At 42.7% G+C, this 25,091-nt stretch overlaps 1 protein-coding gene and 1 pseudogene across 1 annotated transcript in view; one reads left to right on the forward strand and one right to left on the reverse strand.

The window, feature by feature from the left end:
- The window catches only part of Auts2 (activator of transcription and developmental regulator AUTS2), a 1,074,506-nt gene that overhangs the window by 160,626 nt on the left and 888,789 nt on the right, over nucleotides 1-25,091 (forward strand). The gene's annotated exons all lie outside the window — the stretch shown is intronic.
- Nucleotides 880-999, reverse strand: LOC141424386 (5S ribosomal RNA; annotated as a pseudogene).

Genomic DNA, 25,091 nt, shown 5'->3' on the forward strand with positions numbered 1-25,091 from the left:
GGTCTGAGTCCTGAGAATTCGCATTGCTTCCTCTCTTTTTCTTTTTTGCTGTACTGTTGCTGATCCATCCCAGGACCTTGTGCATGCTAGGCAAATGGTCTGCCACTGAGTTACTCTCCCAGCACCTGGGGGTGCTGCTGGTTCAGAGACCACATGTGGAGAAGCACTAGTCTGATGCAGTGGTTCTCAGCCTTGGCCATGTTAGAATCATGTAGGGAGATTAAGAAAACGTGCTGGAACCCCACTCCAGATAGATTAAGTCAGTATTGCTGTGGGGTAGGATGTAAGCATTTCTTTAACGTTCCCCAGATGACTGTAAGGGTTAGTCAGGCTTCAGACTCTCTGTCTAATGTGTGTCATGGACACAACTTTAGATTCAGAGATACGCAGTATTTATGGGCTCCCCAGATGGAGACATTCCAGAGGAGTTACTGAGTCTGATGTCAAAAAATGACAAGTGAAGAGAAAGGCATGCTTTGGGTTCTTGTGAAGGTAACGACTATGAACAAGTCAACTTGGTTTCTAGCTTTTCTTGGGTCAGGTGTGTGAGCTTGACAGCCCTCAGTCAGGAATCATTGTGGTTTCCCACTCAGCAAAGGGCCAGTGGGACTGAGGTGTTTGTCACCACCATCAATAACATACTTCAAAAACCACCTAGTCTTTCTGGTTAGATGGGCTTGCCTGCATCCTAAGGGGGGGGGTAGAGAGAGAGAGAGAGAGAGAGAGAGAGAGAGAGAGAGGGAGAGGGGAGGGGAGGGAAGAGGGAAGAGGGGAGAGGGGAGAGAGAGAGGCTGTGGACTGTAGAATAGTGACAGTATGAACCTTGAGAAATGACTATCATTTTTGCATTTAATCTTTTTTTTTTTTTTTTTTTTTTAAAGTGTAAGGCACCGGGTATTCCCAGGCCGTCTCCCATCCAAGTACTAATCAGGTCCGACCCTGCTTAGGCTTCCAAGATCAGATAAGATCGGGCGCGTTCAGGGTGGTATGGCTATAGACAGTTCATCTTTTTATGCCTCTGTTTTTTCATGTACAAAATAAAGTACTGTACATAGTTGTTACTGCTCACTGTGTGTGAAGACCAGTACAATGTAGTAACACTGTTCTTTGCATCTTGGGTTCCCTATGCTCTGTGGGCCTGACACATAGTGTTTGCTCAGTGAATCCACGTTTGTTGAGTGAATTGGAAAGGTCATCTTTTCATAGCAAGTGCCTATGTACTAGAAGAGAGAGAGAGCAATTGTTTCCTGAGCTTCATAAAAACAATGCCTCCTTATGTTTCCCAGCCTAGGCGAGAAATCTGGTATTCAAAATAAAGGAGTAGACCTTCAACAAATAATGGATGGGAATACATTTTCTCAGCCTACTTGTCATCAAAAGAGGTCTTTCTTCTTCAATTCCAGTTGATCATTAGTCACATCAAATTTTAGGTGCTATTGTTAAATTTTATTTTAAATTTTATTAAGTTAAATTGATTATAAAATAACCAGGACTCTAAGAATAAGTCTGTGTTTAATTTCTTGGAACTACTAGAGGCTTTGTAATAATAAATTTCATAGGACTCAGAAGATATAAAATAAATATTGGTGATGGGGTTTAGAGGGGTCTCCATCCACTGGTGCTGGAGGGGAAATTCAGCACTGGATTGGCTGGATTTTTGACCAGTGGCAAAGAGCGGGAGGGCCAGTAAAGAAACCCCACCAGGCTATTTGATGCTAATTTCACAGGTGGGTGGTCACTGTGTGCCTGCTGTTGTTATTTATAGAGCTGTAAATGAATGTAGCTACTCAAGAGAACCTGAGAGGACAGGCTGAATCCTAGTGGAGTGGGAATGGCACAAAAGTAGACTCTAGGGACAAGTGGTCATTGGTGAGTGTCATTGCTAGAGTTAAATGAGACTCATTAGCGGCTGTCATGATTCCCACTCTCACTTCACTGCCATTCCCAAGTCCTTTGGAAAGCACAAAACAAAACAGACTGGAACAAACCCTGATATACTCCCTTGTTCCAGTGATACCACTTTTGGGCATATATCTAATGGAATGTGCTCCAGGATATGATAGAGCCACTTGCACGCCCATATTTATTGCAGCACTATTCACAATAGCCAAGCTTTGGAAGTAGCCCTGATGCCCCATGAATAAAGAATGGATTTAGAGAATGTGGTATATATATACACAATGTTTTATTCAGCCATAAAGGAGAATGAAATTATGTTGTTTGCAGGTAATGGATGGAACTGGAGAAGTTCATGTTAAGTGAAATAGGCCAGGCTCAAAAAGTCAAAGGGCACATGTTTCCCTTCATATATGGAAGCTGGACCTATAAGTTAAATGTACATCATCTATCTATCTATTGATATAAAATCATATATATACACCTATATATACACACATACACACACACACACACACACACACACACACACACACACACACACACATATATGTATAGTGAGAGAGAGAACAAAATTGTATTAGTCTGTCTGAGGGGACTATGGGAGGGACAGGGAAAGAAAATGTTAAAGAATGAAAAATACTAAAACAATTATCTATATATGATATATAGGATATAATATAATATACTGCACTGTAAGCTGGTGTATATTAGGGGAGCATGGTGATAGAGCATGAGTAAGTAATGGGGGGAGGGGTAATTTGATTAAAGCATGATATATAGAGACCTGAAGTACCAAGGCAACCCCCCCTTGGACTATCAATGTAGACTTAAAAAATTAAAAAAAAAAATTGAAGGTAGGTCTTTTCCAGAGGTGGATGGTGAAAGGGCAAATGGGGGTGAATATGGGTGGATGTAGTTTGTACTCATATATGAAAACAGAAGAATGAAACCTGTTGAAATTGTTCTAAGAAGGAGGAAGGGAGGAAGAGGGAGAACAATGTAGGGGGTAAATCCTCTAAGATATATCATAAACACGTGTAAATATCATAATGTATCCCCTGTATAACTATTAAATGTTAATAAATTAAAAAAGAAACAAAAGAATAAATTTGGGTTGATAGGACTTTGGTCAGGTTAACTTAGATTCCTACTTCAACCACAATTCAGAATGCTTGTGACAAAGCTATAAATGAATTAGAATTAGATTTCAAAATGACTTGATCATTTTCACTTTCTTACCAATGGGGGACCTAAGGTCATAGAAACAGCTCAGTTTCAGTTGGGGCTGAAACTGGAACTGATACCTGGACCTTGAATTTCCCACTTATTTCTGCCATAATAGTTCTGTAAATTTTTTCTTTGTTACATTTTCTAAAAATTAGTTTGTCAAAAAATGATTCTATTGCTTTTATTTCTTGAAATGAAAAAGTGTTAAAGCAAATCCCTCTATTGTTAATACTAATTCATCTGCCCACCGAGTAATGACAATACTTCTTGGGAAAGAAAGTACACTTGTCAAGGTCCTGGGGCCAGCCAGGCTGGAGGTGCCTACAGATGACACAAGGAGGCCATGGGTACTGTAAATCACAGCTTGGTCTTGACATTAGCACTGCGGACCAGCTCTCCTAAGGAGAAGGCTGTTCTTCCCTGCCTTCAGCAGCCTGTTGGCAGAGGACTAGAATAATTGTTTGTTTAAAGTTTTATTTAGCTGCACAGAATCGACAGGCATCTTTATTAGAGGATTTCCAGTCTCTTGAAGGCTCATCACCACATTACTTGTGATCTAACCTCAGTGTAGACTGCAGCATCTGGTTTTTGTTTGTTTTTCTCTCCTTCCCTTCCCACTTGTTTCAAAGGCCACACACCAAGGTCTGGAGAGGAGTTGCCTGTGGGCTGGGAATTGACTGCTTCGCTGTGGCCGATAGGACAAATACCTGTTGGTCATTCATTCTGAGACCACCAAGCTCTAGTGTAAAGACCTGAGCGCTGACTCTCTACCAAAGTGACTTAAAATAATACTCCATCTGCACGAGGAGGCAAGGAAATTTACTAAGTGTTTCTAAACCTTCAGAATAACCTGGGGGAACTTGTTAAAAACACATGCTACCTCTGTGGGTTCTTGGTCAGTATGTCCAACATGAGGGCTAGGGTTTAGAACTTCTATTGCACTGAGTGCTAGGGTCTCATTCAGTCCTGATGGTTTAGGCATGGTCCCTACCAATGGAAGATGGATTTTAAGCCATTAGAAATTTATTTGTAGCCATAGTCAGCTTTTTTATTTGCCTTGTATGTGTTTTGAATCCCTAAGACCTTTCCCTCCAGGGGGTTCCCAGGCTGTACTCTTAGCCTCCCTGGTTGGTATACACCCAAGGACTGAAGGATAATTTTCTTCTTGATTTTTAAAGAAAAGCTAATTAAGCTGGGAAATGTGGCATTAAAAAGCATACCTTATCTTATGACCAAGTATAACTCTTAGAGAGTATCCTCTCATTGGGAAGGAGTAGGATGATATGTTGCCTTGTATTTGAACTGTTAATTAGGGTCAGCTGTTTGGTAACTCTTGTTCCTTGCAAGAGTAATTCTCATCTTTGAAAAGCTTTGTTGAGTCCCTAGGAATTATTTAAATGGACTATAAACCTGTCTAGCTCAGTAAGGGGATTCTAGTTGGTTGGACTTGTATATCAGCATTGGTTTAGACTTCTCTCACCTGCCCTGGGATTTACTTCTTACCCATACCCAAAACCATAGTCCTTGAGAGATGGGGTTCCCTGGGTATGCCCAGCTCTGCTACATGTGCACAGAAATCTCTTTGACCTCTTGAGAAGATGTTGCTTATCTTTGATGTTTTGGCTTCACTTACCCACTTGACACTGGCAGGCCTGCTGTGACTTGAAGCTGCAGTGGCACTGCAGTGATGCTGTCCTTCACCTCATTGTGAAAGTGTTGGAGACACTGAGAACATTCATTGAAGAGGAAAGACTTCACAACCCGGATGTCAGTTCAGTAGGTAACAGACCATGGTGATTTCTTCTTGGGTCCTCCTAGCCACACAGTTGACCCTCAGCTGGACACTGGCCATTTAAGTCTATGCTTGTTCTCCAGCTGTAGAGTGCTTCCCATTTGGCAGGTTTCCCACTGGGATTCAGTTTCCTGGCTGCTGCTGTTTGTTGCTCTCACACTGAGTTTTGCGGCATCTTTCCAGGCTCTGCTTGAGTCTTTCCCAAACAGAAGAGGTAGCAGAATGCTCTGCCCTTCCCTCTCTTCTTTTGGATATTCTATGGCTATTAGGGAAGAACTTTGTATAAAATAAAATGAGGCCAAAGGAAAGTAGCATGCCTATGGCATAAAAATGCTGTTAGCAAGCTTGAGGCATATCAGAGACATTGGTCCTAAGAGTAACACTTACTGTCTTTCTGCTATGAGGGTCCCTCCTCCCATTTCCTTCACCTGTTTTTGAGGTCTGGAATTTATCCTGAATTTAAAAATGGACTGTTTTTGATCATTTGCATACATAGGACCATTCAGCAGGGAATACATATGCAGACTGAGATGTCTCTTAAAGCCAATTTGTAGTACAAGTCATTTGAAATGATTTCCTGAGTTAGTAATGCATTTCTGCTTCAGATTCCGTGCCTGGGTTTATGTATTCATCTCCTGTTTTACCAGATGATTTGCTTTTATTGTCCTACTAGGAGAGCCTACCCCACCTCAACCTTTACCCGCTATCCCTAGACACTTGAGGGTGTGCCTGTTCACTGAGAGTGAGTAAATAGTTATGATGCTACCTCCAGTGACATCAAGCATAAGCCACACAAGCTTGGAAACACAGAGACCCTTGGAGTCTAGTACAGTCCCCCAGCCTGCTTGGTCAAGCCGCTTCAGAAAGGATCATGTGGACCTTAATATTCATTTGGAGATGTCCAGTCAGATGGATGGGCAAAGTTCCAGTGGGAAGCAGCACTTGATTGCCCATGGGAAAACTCCTGGCATGTTCTTTCCCTAACAAACTTGGTGTATCTGGCCAGAGGAGAGCCTGTCTTTCACAAGGTACAACTGTCCTTTTGCAGAAGAGAAGGGGCAGATGAAGCGGTCATTAGTGATGCAGGGTGGCATCTAGTTAGAGGCCCCGGGTTTGTTTTGCTTTTGCCCTACTGCCTTTGCCTTTTCCTCCTTGGAGTTTGCTGCTGTTTTTCCTCTGTGGCCTGAGTGGCTATGGCCTTGGTTGAAGGTGTCTAGTCTACCCTTGGACAAGCTGTAAAGGAGTGGCACCAGGAAGAGTGTTTTGATTTCACAGTTCTGTTTCTTTAAGAGGAAATGAGCAGCTGGTAGATCCAGAACTGTGCCAGGGGGAGCTGGGGAGTTGTTACTTGTAAATGTAGAGGAAGAAAGGAACAGCTATGGGTAGGCGGTGCTGGATGTACAGCTGATGCCTTTAGAGAATAGGGGCTTGTCTTTCTGTGATTCTCTGATAACCGTGGAGGAGGAAGGAGGAGGAGGTACATGGCTTGTTGGGGTTGAACTCCAGCACAGAAGTTGACATTCCTCTCAATTCACCAGTTTAGTAATTAATTTTGTTGATCTTTAGGTACGGGGGATATAGTGATAAACAACAAAAGTCTCTGTCCTCATAATCCTTAGAGTGTGTGTGCAGAGGGGGGTGTGCTGCTGAAGACATTTATAATGGTGTTGGTGCTTACTGCGGAAGGAACAAACAGCAACAGGAGAATGGAAATAGGGAATAATTTGAGGAAGTGTGGTCAGAGAAGCCTCCTTACAAGTGACCCTAAAATAAATAATAGCCATTAAAGAAAGTGGGGAGTTTTTATTACCTAAAATATTTAAAATATTTCAGTCGTTAGTCATTATGGGATGTTAGCATGCATAAGGACTTAAAGGATTTTCTTTCTCTAAACTATGGAGGGTTTTCCAAGGACATAGTATCCTTGTTTATCTTTGGATGGTTGGCCTTAGTTAGCTGGATTAGAGCTCGTCATCACAGTTGCTTTTGGTGTAGCTGGTGTTAAGACAGTCTTATGTTTTAAGACTCTGCTTTTTATAAAATTGCTATAAAACTCCTGTGTGCGATCAAGAGGCTCCCGCCCACTTCAAATAGATGTTCAACAGTTTCTGTTGTTACTTTGTTCTTAACAGTAATGAGTAGTTTTTGGGAATTAGAGTCTCCTCTACACAGCTGAAGTGAGCAATGAGCAGTACATAAACAAAGAATCCCTTTTGCAGAGTGGGTGCCACGGTCACAGACACGACTCAGTGGGCATTTGACAACATAACCCAGTGCCGTGGCTTCTCCCTGTTGGAAGGATGAATTGGGGTGGTGGAGTTCTCTTGGATTTCCCCAATAAACAGGAGTCATATTTGCTGTCGGTTTCTGTATAAGACAGTATTGCTTGAAGAGAGGAAAGTCCTCGTTTGTCATGGCCTACTATGTGCTGGGCTTTCCCTGTTGGGCTACCTATGCATTACACTATTCCACAAGACACTGTCTCACTGCTTTGTAAAACAGCATTTTATAACCATTAGTGGGTGGCAGTCAGCATTTTAGAAACTAGGACCAAATAGATAATATCAGAATAATACACTTTGTAAGAGTGCATATTATTTCAAAATTTTTTGTTTTGGGGGCATATGTGCAAATGGCATATGCATTGTGTGCATATGTGAACGTGCATACCACGTCCAAGAGTAATATGTTTTTGTTATATGTCACACTTTAAATATTGAAAACCTAAGTACATCAGCTGTGTATCGCTATCATTTTATAGATGGGAAAACAGACTCTGAAGTTAAAGCTACGACCTGTGATGAGACACTGATGCAACTAAATGTTGTTTCACAGTCACAGGCAGGACAATCTGAGGGCTCCGATTACCAGGCCACGCTGCACTAGTTTCTTTTTTTGGGGGGAAGAGCAGAGGCATTATGCTTTTAGGCGGCACACTGCCGCTTGAGCCGTTCCACCAGTACTTTTTTGTGTTGGGTATTTTCAAGATAGGCTCTTAAGAACTATTTGCCTGGGACTGACTTCCACCTGCCAGCCTCCTGATCTCTGCCTTCTGAGTAGGATTACAGGTGTGAGCCACCGGCACCTGGTTTAGACTAGTTTCTTAAAACATGTGTCTCATGTGTCTAGTTATGTATCTGTATTTCCACACAGATTCTAGAAGCTCTTTTCCTGTTGTAGAAAGATTGTCTAGTCTTATCAGAGAGGAGAGGCCAACTGGAGGCAGTGCCTGGTACCTGTCCACAGCACTCAGGAAAATCTCCTGTGGTGCGACTGGTGTAGGTACAGTGAGACAGTAGACATAGCAGGAGGGGTCTTTCATCCTCGAGGAAGTGTTTTGGTTTTACTAGTCAGGCATGTTTTGAGTAGACCTTACTACCGTACACTGTATTTACTATTGTTTTCATATTTTGTCACCACTAGCCTTAACCACTTCTCTGTCCTCTTGGGAATAAGGTGGGACTTTAACTACTGGTTTAGGTAGCTATTTTGGCCTTGATGGACAGACTTTTCAGAGAGCCATTATTTTCACTGGCATTCCTTCTCTTTTGCCCTGGAGTCACCCTTGAGTAAATACTTGATCTATTCAGGCTTTTTTTGCACAGAAGAAATTGTTCTTATGGAAGATGCCAGAAAAATACAGAGAAAACTTGCTCCCTTGTCTTCCTCTCTGTACTGTGTTGTTACCCCACCCTACCTAAACCCCCAGTAAAAAGTGACCTTTTGGCTCAGGGCCCTATCTGAGTGTATTGTGTGGCACAGTTGTCTCTGGCTGACTCCCAGGATTGTTAATGACTTCCTTCACTGTCTCTAAATAATTGCTAGGAAAGACAGCTGTGGAGAGACATTCCCCCAGCCTGTAGGCTCATTAATTCCAGCCCTGTGGAAGAGGGTACTAAGGAAGAAGGTAGAAGCCACTTTGCCATGAATAGGAGGATTGGGGGAGGAGGTAAAAACAGATGCTTCAGCTGGCCATGGTGGCACACATCTGTAATCTCAGCACTCAGGAGGCCGAGGGTTGAGTTTGGAGGCTAGCCTGGGATACATACTGAGTCCCTGTCAGTCAATCAGTGAATCTATCAGTCAGGAAAGATGCTTTAGGGGCAGGGCAGCAGCACATGTCAGAGATTAAATTTGGCATGTGTAAGTTTGGACAGACTTCAATCCAAAGAAACTAGATGCAGAAAAGCTCCGGCACAGAGCCCCATGCTAAGAGATGATTGCTCATTTTTCAGGAGTCTTTTTTTTCTTTTTTCTTTTTTTTTCCTGTGCTGAGGATTGAACTTAGGGCCCCTGCACTTGGTACTCTACCACTTGAGTCACAACCTCAGTCTACTTTTAGAGTCTTCACATTTCCTCTGGTATTGTTTGAATACTAGATTCAAACCGAGTGTAGCTAGCTTTTTGTGTAACTGTAGGGGACTAGGTTTTCATGCAACTCTTCAAGAACAGAAGTGGCCAAATATGTGGAAAGTCCTTGTAATTAAGAAAGAAAGTTGCCTAGCAGTCAGCCTCCATTGTTTGGCTGCTATTCATCACTTCTGCTTTCATCTAATCCTACAGGGACCTCAATTGAAGCAAGTTTCAAAAAAAAAAAATGTTATCACTTTGATAACATTCCTCTTAATAAAAATAAGAGTCCATCATAACTGGCACAGACAGAAGGAGAAACAGATACAAGCAGGGAGCAAGTATTTAAAGTGGTCATCCAGTTCAGCTCCAGTGTTTCTGCTACTCAGAGAAAGACAGGACAGGGGCACTTGAGTTGCAGGAGACACCATGTGTCTAAGAGGCAAACTCTTTCCTCAGACTGAATTATGAAAGGACTTTAGTTAAGTCTTCAGACAAGGGTGTTGAGTGAATTAATGTTGAAGGCCATTAACCAAGATTTCCACAGTAGATTCAGAGTTCTGTGAGGACAGCTGTTTTGGTGTTTCTCCACAGACACCTGGGACACAGCAATATGGCCACTTTAAGAAAGCACAGCTGAGTGTTCCAGGTATGCCCATGTATTTTCTTGTGGTGCATCTGCTTATCTTGAAAACAGAATAGTTTTTTCCATTAAAGCGCTGGTTTTCAATCTCAGATGCACACTTTAATTACTTGGGTACATTTAAGAAATATCATGCCTAGGCTGCATCCTAGATCAGTTAAATTAAGATCGCTGATTGGGGGTCCCAGGCACCAATATTGTGCTGGATTCCAAAGCTTGATCAAGTTTGGAACACTGTTAGATGATCTTTAATGTTAGTTGTCTAAATTGGGTCTCTCAAAATGGTAGTCAAGTCCCTAAATGCTGATATTCCATGTTGTTCACTTGAAGTCCCTGTAGTTTCTACTTACATTCCTAGGAACATTGAGACTTGTATTTCTGCCGGGACCCAGGACCACCAGCCCTTTCTAGACCTGTAAGTGTTGTCAGAAGTGAAGCAGTCATCTGACAGCAGCTTAGTATCAGCCTTAACAGACCCATCCTGGCTGTTGGAAGAGACTGGAACATTAGGTAAATTATCACATGTTTAAGGGTACAGTAGGCCCTTGACATCTGAGGGTGCTTGGCTCCGGGGAGGCCATGGTTGAGGAAAGCTCACACATGCTCAGGATGCATAGGGTTCGGGGCTGTGATGCGGATGCTGATTCATTTTCCCCATAACGCTGCCCCGCTTCCACTAAAGCCAGGCCACCGTTCAACACACCTCAGATAACGCAGAGAATGAGCAAGTGGAAACTGATCATTCCAATTAAGCACTTTCACTTTTAGCTTACTTTTTGGGCACCGTTTGCTTTTTGGAGGCAGATTTTTACAAAATGAAAAGCAGGGAAACACTCAGCAGATCACACAAGGATCCAAACACAACTGATGGTAACTCAGGACTAACTTCTGCATCAACTGAGCGTAGAATGTATGCTTAAATTTTTTGGTTTTGACACTTGTTTTGATTTTTCAAAATTTATTATTTTTTGGCCATGCTTATTCAAAACCATGTATAATAAATTTGTAAATAAGGTGGGCATACTATAAATTACTTTTATCTTGTAGCTCAAGATTCTTTCTGGTCCTGGATAAGGCTGAGTTTTTGTGGGGGAGAATTTGAGTTTTCTCTCCAGTGAAACTAGAAGGTGTATATGCACTCCCTTGTTTCTTGTTGAAAATATCTATCATTATTGGATTGCAGGTCTAAAAACTTCAACCCTTACAATCTTGATATGATAATGATTCTTTAAATAAATAGTTTTATTTTCAACTTGGAAGAAACTAGTGTATAACAAGGTGTAGAAACATCAGAACTGTTATTCTTATGCAGTGTACATTTTATTGCAGTTAAAATTATGCTTGTGAGAATATACATGTAGGATAATGGGAAGGGCATGGGGGGTAGACGACTGATAGATGACTGTGGATATGAAGGGGGAGTGGGGGGAGGGGAGGAAGTAAGGGAAGAGAAGGAGAGTGGGTGAGGGGAGAAAGAGAATGAATCTGAATGAAAATTGTCATCACTTGAGTCACAATGGAATCACATGGCAGGAGCCATGTGACTTAAAACTCTAACCTCTGTTAGTCAGTCTTCTCTGCTGAAATAGTATAATATTTGCCCCTTAAGACTGTGTTGAAGATTAAATGAGATTGTTCCTAAAGCACTTAAAACAGTGCCTGGCATATAGCAAGTACTATTTAAGTGTTTATTAGGGCATATTATCAACTTGTCTCACTAAGAATATTCCAAAACTGTGAGGTCCATGTGATCATGGAGTTGCTCGGCCATCCCTAAATTGCTTTTCTTTTTGCTTGCACAGGAGGTTCTTGCTGCTAGTCTAAATTCTTCATGTGTCCCTGCTGAGTGGGACTTGCTTATTGCTGCAGTCCCCACTGGGTTCCATCTTTACATAACTTCATTCCTGTCTCCTACCTCACCATTTGATTTCTTGGTTCCACTAATCTGAACCCACCCCAGTTTTCCCAAGCTTTTGAGCAGAGATATGCTTGGGACTGATTATGACCTCATAGTTTCTTTCAGTTCACATAACTCAGCCCTAAGCATGCTTTTTAAAATAATGGCCCTAAATTGCTGACATGTTGTCATCTGCACACACTCTTAAATCTTCCTGTGCTCCCTCAGCTGAATGGATTTACAGGGTGAGGTATTTTTGTGCAGTTTGCATTTAGTGCTTGGTGAGTGACCTCCAGTAGAGCTGTGTGCTCCCTCGAAGCCACATGTCCAATGATTACAGCCACAATGCTGCTATTGTGTCTAGAGGTTTGGGTCTGCAATTCCATAATGAAATTGAAAAATATGGGATTAAAAACCTGAATATAGCACAGTAATTATACTTAAGTATCACAAATCATCTCTCTGTATTTAGTTAGGTGTTTGAGATTTGGCCTCTCTTTGTGGAGTGCAGTCACGTCCTTTCATACGTCTGCAAAATGGAAGGCTTCTAATTTATGGCTAAAATGTGGGAATTGCTTTCTGTTAATGGGAAGGTGACGAGAATGGTATTGAATTTGAAGAAGCTGGTTTGCTTCATTGACTAGAGTCAAGAAGGGAGGTTGTAGAACAGCTGCCAAGGTAAAGAAATGTTTGGGTCTTTTCATGGTTTAATTCCCAGGTACTTAGACATGCCTACAGTCTCACCCTTTAGAAATTAATTGACCTAGACTGTGCTAGAAAATCCTCCAGGCCTTCAGTGAACAGTGCAGCTGCAGAAGTGTGATTCTTTACCTTACCTGCTGTAGAGTTTCTGGTATAGATGAAGGAAAGACTTAACCTGGCGTTGTTTTCCCATTTCCATTACTGCTGAGGGCACACTGCATGGGACCCATAGGCTCTTTAGTTGGACAGAGGCCTTGTGGAGTGGGAGGGTGGGGGAGGTTGTGTTGCTGTCAGCTGGCTGACTTTCCTTTGGGATGGGGAGTGGAGAGTGAGGCTCAGCACTGTTCTTAGTAGAAAGTTAGAGTGGTAAGTGGTTTAAGGCTAATGTCTCCTCCTTGGTTTCTAGGGATTATGAAGTACAAGTAGTCAGAACAGGAAGTTGGGAAGAGATCATTATTATTGTCAGGCATGTTCTGATTGTCTATTATAAGGCAAGCACCTTTAGTTTTAGCTACCAGGGTACCTATCACCTTTTTGAGGGTAGGGGTTGTACTGGGGCTTGAACTCAAGACCTCACATTTACGAGGCAGGTGCTCTACCACTTGAGCCACTCCATCAGCCCTTGGATACCATCTTTAAACTTCAGAGAGAATACTGTGTAGAGGTGTACTATTTCTATAACTTGTATTGCCTCCCAGCTCGAGATAATTAATCTAGAAACAGGCACTGTGTATTGCCCTTCTTCCCCAAATCGCTCCTCCCAGAGTTGCTGTGAATGCACAAAGCTGAGTCTCTGAATCACTTTGCACCACTGTTGTTGATCACCTGTATGCCCCACTTAGAGACGCTCTGGTTGGGTAGGTGGAGCTGGGAAGGATTGTGGTCTGGGAAGTTGAATGTTTTGACAAGCCCCCAAGAGTTATTAAATGCAGTAAATTTTGAGAATCACTGCCTTAGGCCTCCCCTAGGAGCAAGGCCATTCCAATGGTGGTGTATGTTGAGATTTACTCTGGAAATGTGAACCTGTTGTTTAGTCCCCTGCTGGAACTTCGTGTTCTTAAGTGAAAATGTCTTGTTTAATTCCATATCCTCTGGATGTAAGGGAAGCTGAGCTCGTGCTGCTTTACCCACCCCTACTGATAGCAGGTCAAGAGCAGGAAAGTTCAAAGCCCATTGTTTTTACTTGGGACTGCCTCTACTTGAGAACTTATAACTAACTACCTAGGACCTGTGGCACTTCCTTTTTCCACTGGAAAGTTATTGAAAATTCTACCACTATTCATGGTTTTGGCCTCTCAAAGTACATAAAAATAGCAATTCAGTCCAATACATCAAACATTTATTGAGTGGTGGCCTAGGCTCAAGTGTTGGTATTCCAAGGGAACATGGTTTCCTGTCTCTCTCTGAGAGGCTGTGTTCTAGTGGCAGATAGTCCTGACATAGAACTGTGGCAAACAATGGTAAGCTGCCACATGCCTAGTGTCTTTCAAAAGGTACACTAGGACACTACTGTGGGAATGTCAGGTGGGAACAGCTCATTCAGGGTAGGCAAAGGCTGCTTGGGAAATGGCTTTGAACCGGATCTAGGGCACTGGCTCTCAATTACAGCGCTGCTTTAGAATCACCTAGAGGAGTTTTAAAAAATCCCCCAATCCAGACCAGACCCCAGAGTTACCAGATCAGATTTTCCCGGGCTTGTACCCAGACCTCAGTACTTTTTAACACTACCCACTTTTTAAAAATATGCAGCTAAGATTGAGATACTTTGATATAGAAGGATGAACAGGCTGTCACCTAGATGAGAGTGGGCAGAGAAGTAAAGGTTTTCCAAACTTGGGGGGAGAATAAGAGCTCTAGTTGGAGAGTGGCACTCAAGGGGTGCAGGTGAAGCATACATAGGGCTCCTGTGCACAGGGTGGGGGGTGTGGAGGGGTGTTTTGGTCATCAGGTAAAATTGCAGTACAATGTTGCACCAAGGAACGGAGAGACATTATGTATTTGTGCTATCCTGAGAACCCTGTTCACTTTGCATTATGATGAGGAACAAGGCCCCCAGAACCTAGGCAGGGCAACCAAGAGGAGGTGTGCCCAGTTCTTGTTCCCTTAACCTGCCACCTCAAGCTTGGGTCATGCCAGAGGCATTGTCTTAGTGTTTGTATGTTGTATGTATGTAATTTAGGGGCTGGTGGCAGTAAGATACTGATTTTAGGCAGGACTGTGGAAATACTTCTCTTAAAGCTAGGTTCTTGTGACGATGAGGTGGGAGAGCTGCTGATCATATTGTTGGTACGTGTTCACGAGTACAAGTGTATGTTTCTGCATTCTTGATGTTGCATCCATTTTGTGCCTAATTCCATGAAGCACTGATGCTTTATCTGCTCATTGCTGTTTCCAGGAAGTTAATTTGCAGGTACTATAAATGTGCACGGCTCATAAACTTCATTTATTCCTTTTCCCTTGAAACCTGTCCTCTTTATTAGGCACTTCTTGCGTGTCTGTTTGGTGGTTGTATTTTTTTTTTGTCATATCTTGACAGTAACAATAATGGTAAAGTCACTCAATTATGACCTTTCTGTGCTTTGGGTAGGTACATCTGAGAAGCCCATGGGATGGTTGATACATCAGGGGCTTCTTTCTTATTAGAGGTTGAAAACCCACCAGAGTTCTGGAGACAGCCTGTTCTCTTCCATCACTAATGTGGAGACTACATTCAGAAACAGGAGCCTCAGAGAATTCAGAAAATAGTGCCACCCACATACTCATCTATCCTTCCACCCACCTGCTCATCCACCCAAGTACTCAGCACCCATCCTTTTTGAGAAGGTAGAACAACATAGTGTTCATTCTGCCTGAGGTGAAATGGTGGCTCTTCCACTTTCACAAGTCTTGTTTTCTTTCATTTTTAAAATGAAACAGTGCATAGGAGCCCTATGTAACAGCGACAATACTAAGAGTTGTGATGAGTAAGGGTTTAATTTACATACGGTCATAGACAGTGCCTGGACATAGGAAGTTCTGAGTTTGCCAGTGCTGTTATTATGGTTGCTAGTATCAGTCTCTGCAAGGAAAAGTAAATCACTGGTCCAGTGACTTCTGGTTTCATGACTTTAGAATTTATAGGAAGAAAAAGACTTGAAAGGGAGGTCAGGCTGGATCCAGGTTTTAGAATGTGTGGAGAATAAGAAGTGCTTTGGGTTTTGGTTGTGAAGGTAAGAGAGGTGGATCAGAAAGTTGTTCGTGTGACTTCTTGTCAAATAGATCATTAGCAGAATTAGAACAGTAGAAGTCTAGTTTAGTAGTTCAAAGCACAGTCACACCAGGAGATGAGTGAGCATAGTGGCAGCAGAATGGAGACTAGCAGTCATTTTGTAGATAGACTCCACTTGGCTTGAGAAAGGGAGAGGGGAAATTAATTAGGAACTGAAAATATTAGTGAATTAATCCTCTCCATCTCCATCCTTGATGAGAGAAGAGCTTTTTTGTCCTTACCATTATTGGTGAGGGAGGCAGAGGGACTAGTGCCTAAACAAGGAGCTCAGGTTTTTTTGTTCTCTGCTTTACATGGCTTATTATAAACAAGGCCCAATTAGCTCTTGAAGTGTGCCTGCCTGGTCTTTCTCCACCTAATTACTCTGTGGAGTTGGGATTCATGCACAAAGTTACCTTGATTAAAAAATAAGTTTATGGAGCCATAAACGTTCAAAAGCTACTTTGAGAGTTCCTGTCAGACGTTGACTTTCAAGGCCTCTGTGAGGGGTTGAGGACTGCCTCTGTGGATGTTTTCCAGTTCCAGAGAATGATACCTTGAGTATTCACTTTCTATTCACACATTATCTTCAACAGCCAGGAAACAATGTGGCTGAGAGGTGGAACTGACTGGAGATGGGTGGGGTGGAGTATAGTAAAGGTTGGAAACAGGAAAAAGACTGTGATTCTGCAGTCTTTCCCAGAAGTGGACATTTTTGTGGTGTGGTCTGGAAGAGGAAAACATTTATGGCTAGACCTCACTACATTGAACAATTGTGGGGATGGTGCAGACAGATTTGCAGGGTAGCTGGAAGGAAATGCTGTTCTGTGATTGTAGTTATGGAGTGAGAACTTAAGCAAGGACAACCAAATATTGCCTAGCAGAGCTTTGGGGAGAAGGTTGACCTTCATGCATAATTAGGAATGATAATCATTGCTGTTAAATACATAGGATTTAAAAAACTTCTTTTGTTGATATGATTATTTCTTTATAATCTCATTTATTCTGAGACCAGAGTCTTTGTGTTTGAGAAAAAACTTGCTTCAACCTAGTTAGGTCCAGTTTGCCCCATAAGATTTGAATTAGCTGGGGTCCTTGTGAGTGTGGAGGGTGTCTGTTGGGGGAGGGAATGGAATCACATGTACAAAATGACTTGTACAGTGCCCGTTCCACTTGGATGAGGGAGTGATTGTGATTCAACATTTGGGATATTGCTCTCCCACCTGCGCCTCCAGAGTGTATTCTCGGGAACCTCAGGTCTGGAGGTGGTTATTACTACCCAAATACTAGGTACTCCCTGCCTTCCTGCCTGGAAATCAGTGGTTCTTAACCTGCCCTATGCTTGAGTATTGTGTGGGAGACTTGTTGCATTTTCAACTCCACAAGGGATAGGTGACCTTTGGTACACTTAAGGAGCTACTCTCTGGCAGGGATTAGGTGCAAATGCCAACTGTGAACATGTACTCTGTGCTCCTGCCCTGCTCACTCAGCATTCCTTGGGTTGGTTGAAGGTAGTGGGTTCCCCGTGCAGAGATGTGAGGCCCTTGCCTCCATTTTGTCATTTTACAGTCACACCAGAGAGCGTTCTAGTTCTGCAGTAGAGTGGGAAGTTCTTGCCTTTCTCCCAGTGGCACAGAGACACAGGAAGTGCTTGCACTTGGAGGTGTGTGATGTTCCTAGAGACCTACTCACAGAGGCTGTCTTGACAGTCTCACTGGTGACTACACTGTGCTCACTTTTCTGCTTCCTTATTTCACATGCTCCTAAATTTCCTTTCTAACACTGTGTGGCTCACATCTTCACCAGTTCCTCAAATTAAAACAAAAACAAAAACAAAAAGCAAAGAGAGGCTAAAGAAATCCCAGAACATTTTATTTTCTCTTTTTAAAGGTTATAAACATAAATCATAGTTGAGAATAAGGAGTGGACCTTATTTTTTATTTTCAGAAAACTGGGCCTCTAGGGTCTTGAAAAGTCTCTTTATTTTAGAAAGGAGGGAGACTGGTATAGTGGGAGGGTATGCTCTGCTGCCCCCCTACTGGGGTTCCTTGGTGGGAGCCAGTCTCTGCTTTGAGCTCTTCCTTATCTGTACAAATGGGCCTTGAAGCTAGGAAGCCATGGTGTCTTACAATTCTAGCGATGTCTGCCTGGTGGATCTTTCCCAGACCTTATTGATGTGTTTCAGACTTGTGAGGACAGCATTCAGCATCCTTTTGTGTCTCATTTTGGGTGCCTCTGAACCAGGTTTTGTAAACCAGTGCTGTGCTCATGCTGGGAGTAGCTCTTCACCATTTCACAGCGAGAACCATGATGCCCAGGGAACTCCCCTAAGTCTGGGTATGACCTGGATTCTTCTCCTTATGACTTGCTTTCTTCTTCAGTGGTCTTTTAAACAGATCATGGCCCTCTCTTTTCCTTTTAGTCTCCCATATTCCTTCTATGTCCCCTGGGACACCAGGATATGCAGTTTTAGTTCTGTACAAAAGTGCTTTTCACTGTGACCTCCAATTTTTTTTTAATATGTTTTATATACCACTTCCAGGAAAACAATTTGATCTTGAGTGTGAATGTGTTCATGTATTATACTAATGTATTAATTATCTGTTTATGTGTATATGTAAATGAAAATAAAGAGAAAACTTGTGTATTGTTGGTGGGAATGTAAACTAATGACCTGGTCATTAAGCAAAAAGAATTAAATTTCCTCTAAAACTTTAAAATTGAATAAGATATGATCCACCCACCTTTGGGGGTCCCTGAAGGGAACAAAATCAGTATCTCAAAGAGATGTGTATGCTTCTGTGTCCATTGCAGCATTTTTCATAATCCAAGATAGGGAAACAACCTAAGCCTTATCTGTTGGCAGATGACTAGAGAAGGTACCATTCAGCCATAAAAGGAAGGAAATCCTGCCATTTGCAACAACATGAATGAACTATAAAGGGCATCATGCTAAGTGAATGAGCTGGTCACTGAAAGACACTGTGTGACCTCAGCTAAGTGTGAAATCTAAAATGCAGAGAGTAGAATGGTGGTTGCCAGGGAACAGGGGTAGGGGAAAAGTGAAGATAAAAAGGTCACAAACTTTCAGTTATGAGATAAGTGAATTTGGGGGATCTAATGCACATAGCCTGTTGACTGTTGTTAATTCTGTATCGTATATTTGAAATTTGCTAAGAGAGAGGCTTAAATGTTAACACACACACAACACTCAGGTAACTGTGTGAGATGGATCATAATTAACTTGACTATGATAATAATTTTCTAAACATCTGGTCTCAGATGTTTTTGGATTTGGAACTATTTGCATATACAATGGAGCTATCTTGGGGATGGAACCCAAGTTTAAACATGAAGTTGATGTATCTTTCACATATATTTTATACATCTTATACATATTAGCTTGGAGATAGCGTCATACAGTAATTTAAAAAATAATATTGTGTGTGAATCACAGTTTTATGATGCGGAATTTTCTACTTGTGCTGTCATATTGGCACTGAAGAAATTTCAGAATTTGGAGCATTTTATATTTTGGGTTTTTGTATTGGGATGATCCACCAGTATATGGGCATATCAGAGCATCATATGGTATGCCAATGGTATACTACTGTGGACCACCTTATATAAGTCCTGGGTTTTGAAGCCAGGGGTCTCACACAACTACATCCTTAGCCCCAAATATGTATACTTTTGTCAGTTATACCCAGTTACACTAGAGAAGAAACAAAATTACAGAGGAAGAGGGTACAGGAACTCTACATAGAAGGTCTGATTTTTCTTGATCAGCCTTCTCTGGATCTGGTATGAACATGTTTCAGGACCATGATCCAGGCCATGATGGGTTTAGTGTTTACCAGCTTTGGTGTCTTGTGTGACACTTACTAAAAAATGCTATTTCTTAAAACTTAACCAAGACCCACTGAAGGGGAATATCTCCTGCAGAATCTGGAAACTGTGTTTTTACCCAGCCTTGCAGGTGCCTCTCAGGCACAGCTGGCTTTGGTGTAATTTACAGGTGTAAGAGCAGTTACAGAGACTGCTTAGAGCCACTGCTACATTGACAGTGGTCCAGCGAGCACTGGAAAACGCATGAGCGGTTTTTATGTGAGTTGCACATGAGGAACTGCAAACTGCCTGATGACCTGTGGAGTGTCTCAGACTCCTTGGGAATTTGCGAGGTGGTTATTTGGTCTGTCATCCCAAATATTTGCTATTGTACTTTCTAGTGAGATTTTTTTTTTTCTTACTAGAGATCTATACTCTTGCCAGGTGTGGACTGCACCTCTATACTCCCAGTAATAATCCCAGTACCAGGAGGCTGAGGCAGGAGGATCCTGAGTTCCAGGCCAGCCTGGACTACATAGTGAGACCCTGTGTCAAAAGGCAAAAGCAAAACAAACAAACCTGCACTCTTCCCAGCTCCTCCCTTGCACTGTCCTGGAGGGTGCAGTGGTTTTGTTTCTGAGACTTCCCTTTGTTTATGTTTATTCTCTTTGGAGGAATCCCAGCCCCTTTACTTTTTTTCCTGGCTAATTCCTACTTGTGCTTTTGATAAGTCCATATAAGTGACACTTCGTTACATTCTTCCTAAAATGTAAGGGTAATGAAAAAGTAGTTGACAATCAATATTTGCCAAATTGAATTTAAGGGTTATTGTTTCAGTAACTCATGTATCAGTGAAGATATATCAATATCCTGGTTATTTTCCGTGTACTCTGAAACACTGAAATAAAGCCAGTGTAAGTCAGATAAACATGTAACAGGAAATTTGTTTCTAACTGTGCACTCCAGGCCAGCTTGCTGCCAGACCATATGTGGGTATCAAGGCCATCTTTCCTTGGATTAGCTTTAGGAAAGCCCCTACTCAAATCTCCATGTGGCAAGAGTTCAGGCCTTTTGAGAAAATTTGATAATCCATATAAAACAAGGAGAAAAAGACTGAATGAGCAGAAATGAGTGTACAGGCAAAGCCAGGGAGGGGGAGTGGAGCTGGCATGATGGGAAAGCCCTGATTGCACTGGATCCAGATACATCCCTGGGGTAGAAGTTCGCTGTGCCCCTCCTGCTGGTGTCTTTTGCCTTCAGGAGTGGATAGGTCTCCCTGACACCAACATCACTGGGTGAGATTGTGATGCTGTCCTTTCTCATGTGCTTACTCTCCAGAAATTCTCACTTTCTGTCAGCCTTACTTACTGTCTTTCTGCCTCTCTGGCATTGAGTCTGGCAAAGGCCAGGGATCCTGGGAAATTTGATTCCCTCTGCTTATTTGGTAGCAGCTAGTTCTGGCCTTTGGGGCATAGACACCATTGACCTGAATGGATTCTCCACGTGACAGGGTCCTGCCCACCTCTCCAGCTAGGAAGAGATCTTGCAACTCTTCTCAGCTCTTCCCTGGGCTATCTTCGTGGGCCCTGTCATTTTGTTGAGATTCACTCTTATGTTCCTTTTCTCTTGAAGACTTCTTGTCCTCTTACTTTTGCCTAGCTAATTCCTGTGTATCTATTTTGATCATTTTGTGCAAGTGACACCTTTTTCTCTCTTGACTAACCTAGGACATGTGTCCTGTTGCCTGCCTCCATTGTCCTCTCACTTCCCCTAGAAGAGCTCTTCTCATAGTTTTGCCCATAGTTGTCCTTATCCTCTGTGGACTGTTGTTCTTCCAGGCAAGAGTTCTTGTTCCCCATTGTCTCCTTGTTGCTAGGTAGAGCCTACAGGTTATTAATAAACATTTTTGACTGAATAACTTAAGTACATAATAAACAACATGCCAATTAGTGGGGTGATAGTAAGGGATATGGGTGCAAATTTCACTGGTGGTAATTAATGTGTCTAGACTTAACTGCAAGATTCTAAGAATGACAAAAGGGCTAGGTATGGTGGTGCAGACCTGTAATCCCAGCTACTTGGGAGATGGAGATAGATGGACCATGGTTCCAGGCCAGCCTGGACAAAAAGTACAGGATCCTACCTGAATAACAAACTAAAAGCAAAAGGCCTGGGGACGTGGCTCAAGTGGTCCAGTGCTTGCCTAGCAAGTGCGGGGCTCTGAGTTCAGAACTCCCCAGTGAACTTCCTCAGTATAGAAAAGCAAACAGGATTTGGCACATGATACAATCAGAAGCTTTTATGTGCCCCTGATGACCTATTCCTGGGCAGACTTTTCTGCAAATAAATCTCGATTTCGATGGACTTTATGTACCATAAAATATATAAAATTCAAGAGAGTACTGTCCAGTGAAATATTCACTGTATTATACACTGTCTTTTAAAAAGTACAAAAAAGTGCCTCACAGGTGGCATACAACCAACACAACCAGACCATTTCACAGTTTCATTCACTAAGTGTCTGGCATGTGCTAGGCAGTGTCATGACAGATGATGCACAAAACTGATACCACTTCTCCACCCAAGGGAACATGCATGCTAGCGGTAGAGATAGCCAGTAAAGAAGGTAAGTCATACATCTAGAATATTACAAACTAGTAAGTGCCTTGGAGAAAATGGAGAGCGCGAAGGGGGGCCATGGGGTGCTGCAGGGCAGGGTCAGTGGCCAGAAGACCGCCAGCCCTGAAAAAGGGGTCGGGGAGCCCACAGCCGTCTGAGGAGCGAGGTGTAGAAACGTGTTTCTTGCCCTCTGTGTTTACTGCATTAAGTCGATGTGCTGGTTGGGCTGTACACGTTTCCTATCTCTGGACAGTTGCCTTGACTAAATCTTAGCCTGAAGCTGTATGTTAAGGGCAATGCATTTATTTCTTCTTACAAAGTTAGTTTTTACAGAGAAGGCCCTGCAGAAGCCTTTCTTTTTCTTTCTGTGAGTCAGATGTTTTATTATCTGTGCTTGCTTTCTAAGCTTTGGTCTGTGGTGGAACCACCTTGCCCCGATCTTGTATTCCTGGAGGGCATGGTATATTTCTTATTTAAGTAACATGTACTAGTCTTATCACATTGTCCCTGTATGGGGTCCAGATAACTTATTTTGGCTGATAATGGAAGGGCTTTTCTGTCTGCTTTTGTCCTCCTTGAAGCTTCCTTATCTGTTCTCTGTAGCACTGAGGGTGAACTCATTTCATTACTTAATGAAATTTTATGTTCTATTATTGCTGTTTTGTGCACACTCTTATCTCTCCAACTGGAGAGCAGCTTGAGGTCCCTTCTGAACTTAGAGCACTGGCTCATAGTGGATGTGCTGTAACCGTTATTGATTACTGGTGGATAGAGCCCTTGGCCTTTTGGGTGAGTGAACCAGCATCTTGCTTTTTCAGTGTTTGGTTTTCTTCGTAGGACATGGCCTACCTAGGGTGCTCCAGGAGAGGCCAAGGGAACATTGTAGTTAGGGCATAGACCTTTGTAGAGTCTTAAACCTTTCATTGCAAAGGTCTGCAAACAAAGTGCTGGTATTCTTTCCTTATTGATAGTTCATTCAAGAATCATGTGTTGTCTGTTCATGGCATAAACACCATAAGTGAATTACTCATTTTATTATTTTTACTTACTTATTTTTTGGGATGATACTGGAGTTTGAACTCAGGGCTTCATGCTTGCTATGCATGTACTCTACCACTTGAGCCACTCCACCAGCCCTTTTTTGCTTTATGTATTTTTCAGATAGGGTCTAGTGTTTTTGCCTGGGGTTGGCCTTGGACCATGATCCTCTTTTCTGTGTCTCCTACGTAGCTAGTACTATAGGTATGTACCACCACACTTATTTGTTGAGATGGGGGTGGGGGAGGGTATCTCACTGACTTTTTGCCCCGACTGGCCTTGACCTGCTATTCTCTTGAGCTCTTTTTCTGTAGTACCTGGGGTTACAGGTGGGAGCCATGCTGCCCAGCCCTATTGCCCTTTCAAATTTAATTGACATTTTCTTTCTCTGTAGTCTGTCCTTGGAAATTTAGATGCCCACTTCAAGACAATCACTTTATGCCTGAAAATAAGAGAAAGACAAAGCCAAGTTCAGCTGTGGGTGCTGGACTGGGTGGCATCGGGCTCCTCCCACAAGGGGCAGTAGTCAGGTCTATGTCACAGCAGGATTATAGATGACTGCATTTCATGGTCTGCCTGAGGAACTGCTTTGCTTGGAATACTGCAGTTGAAGGTGCTGATACACCATGTACTGCTTTTTCTTTGTCAGTCTGCTCTGAATGGCACCAGATGGAGATAACTCTTGAATAAGTGCTGTCACTGTCACATGTGGTGTCCCTCTCGGGACTGTCCATGTGGCTGTGGCACACACTCTTCTCTTTGGGGCTTGTTTTTCAGAGCTCTTTAAATTTGCTTGTCCTTTTCTGGTGACATCGTAGTAAACAGGGAGCTGGGGTGGCACTGGGAGAGTGGATGTGGAAACCAGAACATAACCCACCTGTGTGCACACAGGCAGACACATTGATATTGGCTCCAGCCAGATTTTCATAAAACACAGTAGTGTTATAGTGTGCTCCTTTGTACAGTGAGAGCCTCCAGGCCTCCAGTGTGAAACTTCCCAGTCCTTTGATGTTGAATTTGAGCTCACTGGTGGCTGCTATATATGCCCAAGAGCTATCTTGCTTGGATCATGGCTCAACTCTGAATGCGGAGTTTAGAGTGGATTCAAAGTATCACCTTGGTTTCTACTGGAATTGTAACAGTCAGTAAAGAGTTGCCATGAGAATTAATCCTATAATTCCTTGAATGAAGAGTTAAACCATACCTACTTACTAGCCCAGAGTTTGCCTCCTCATTCTCCTGATCTGTTCATTTTATTCCTTGTTGACAGCCAGAAGGGAGGGAGGATCTTGGGCTCACAGGTGCACAGAGAATGGAAGACCTATGGTATCGAGGATTGGGCAGATTTGGCCCACACTTCTCATGTTGATCTGTTGCATTTCTGGGTTCCACCCTTTTACCACACAGTTAATGTTTCTCAAAGTGTGTGTTCTCCAGACCAGCAGTGTCAGCATTGCAGGGAACTTGTTCACAGTGCAGATTTCCAAGTCCTCCACTGCCTCCCTGAACCAAAAATCTCTGGTGGGGGACTGAGAAGCAGCCAGCCATGTGTGTCATCCTCTTCTGTGATGGTGCTGCATGCTCAGGTTTAAGACTCCTTGAACAGATACTTGTTGCTTTCCTTTCTTTTTAGCTTCTTGAGCTCGCAGCAGTTGATGTTTTAACTTTGACATGAGGGAAGACATTTATGTATTCCTTTAGACTCTTTGGTGGTACAGTTGGTTGCAGATGCAGGATGCTAATTTGGGGATAGACTGAGCATGACCCACTGTGGCAGTTAAAGTCTCAGCCCAGTACCATGTGGCCTTAAGTAGCAGCCTCGCTGATAGGAAATAAATCTGCAAAGATA

This window comes from Castor canadensis, chromosome 6 (assembly GCF_047511655.1).
Source record: "Castor canadensis chromosome 6, mCasCan1.hap1v2, whole genome shotgun sequence".
NCBI classification, from domain to species: domain Eukaryota; kingdom Metazoa; phylum Chordata; class Mammalia; order Rodentia; family Castoridae; genus Castor; species Castor canadensis.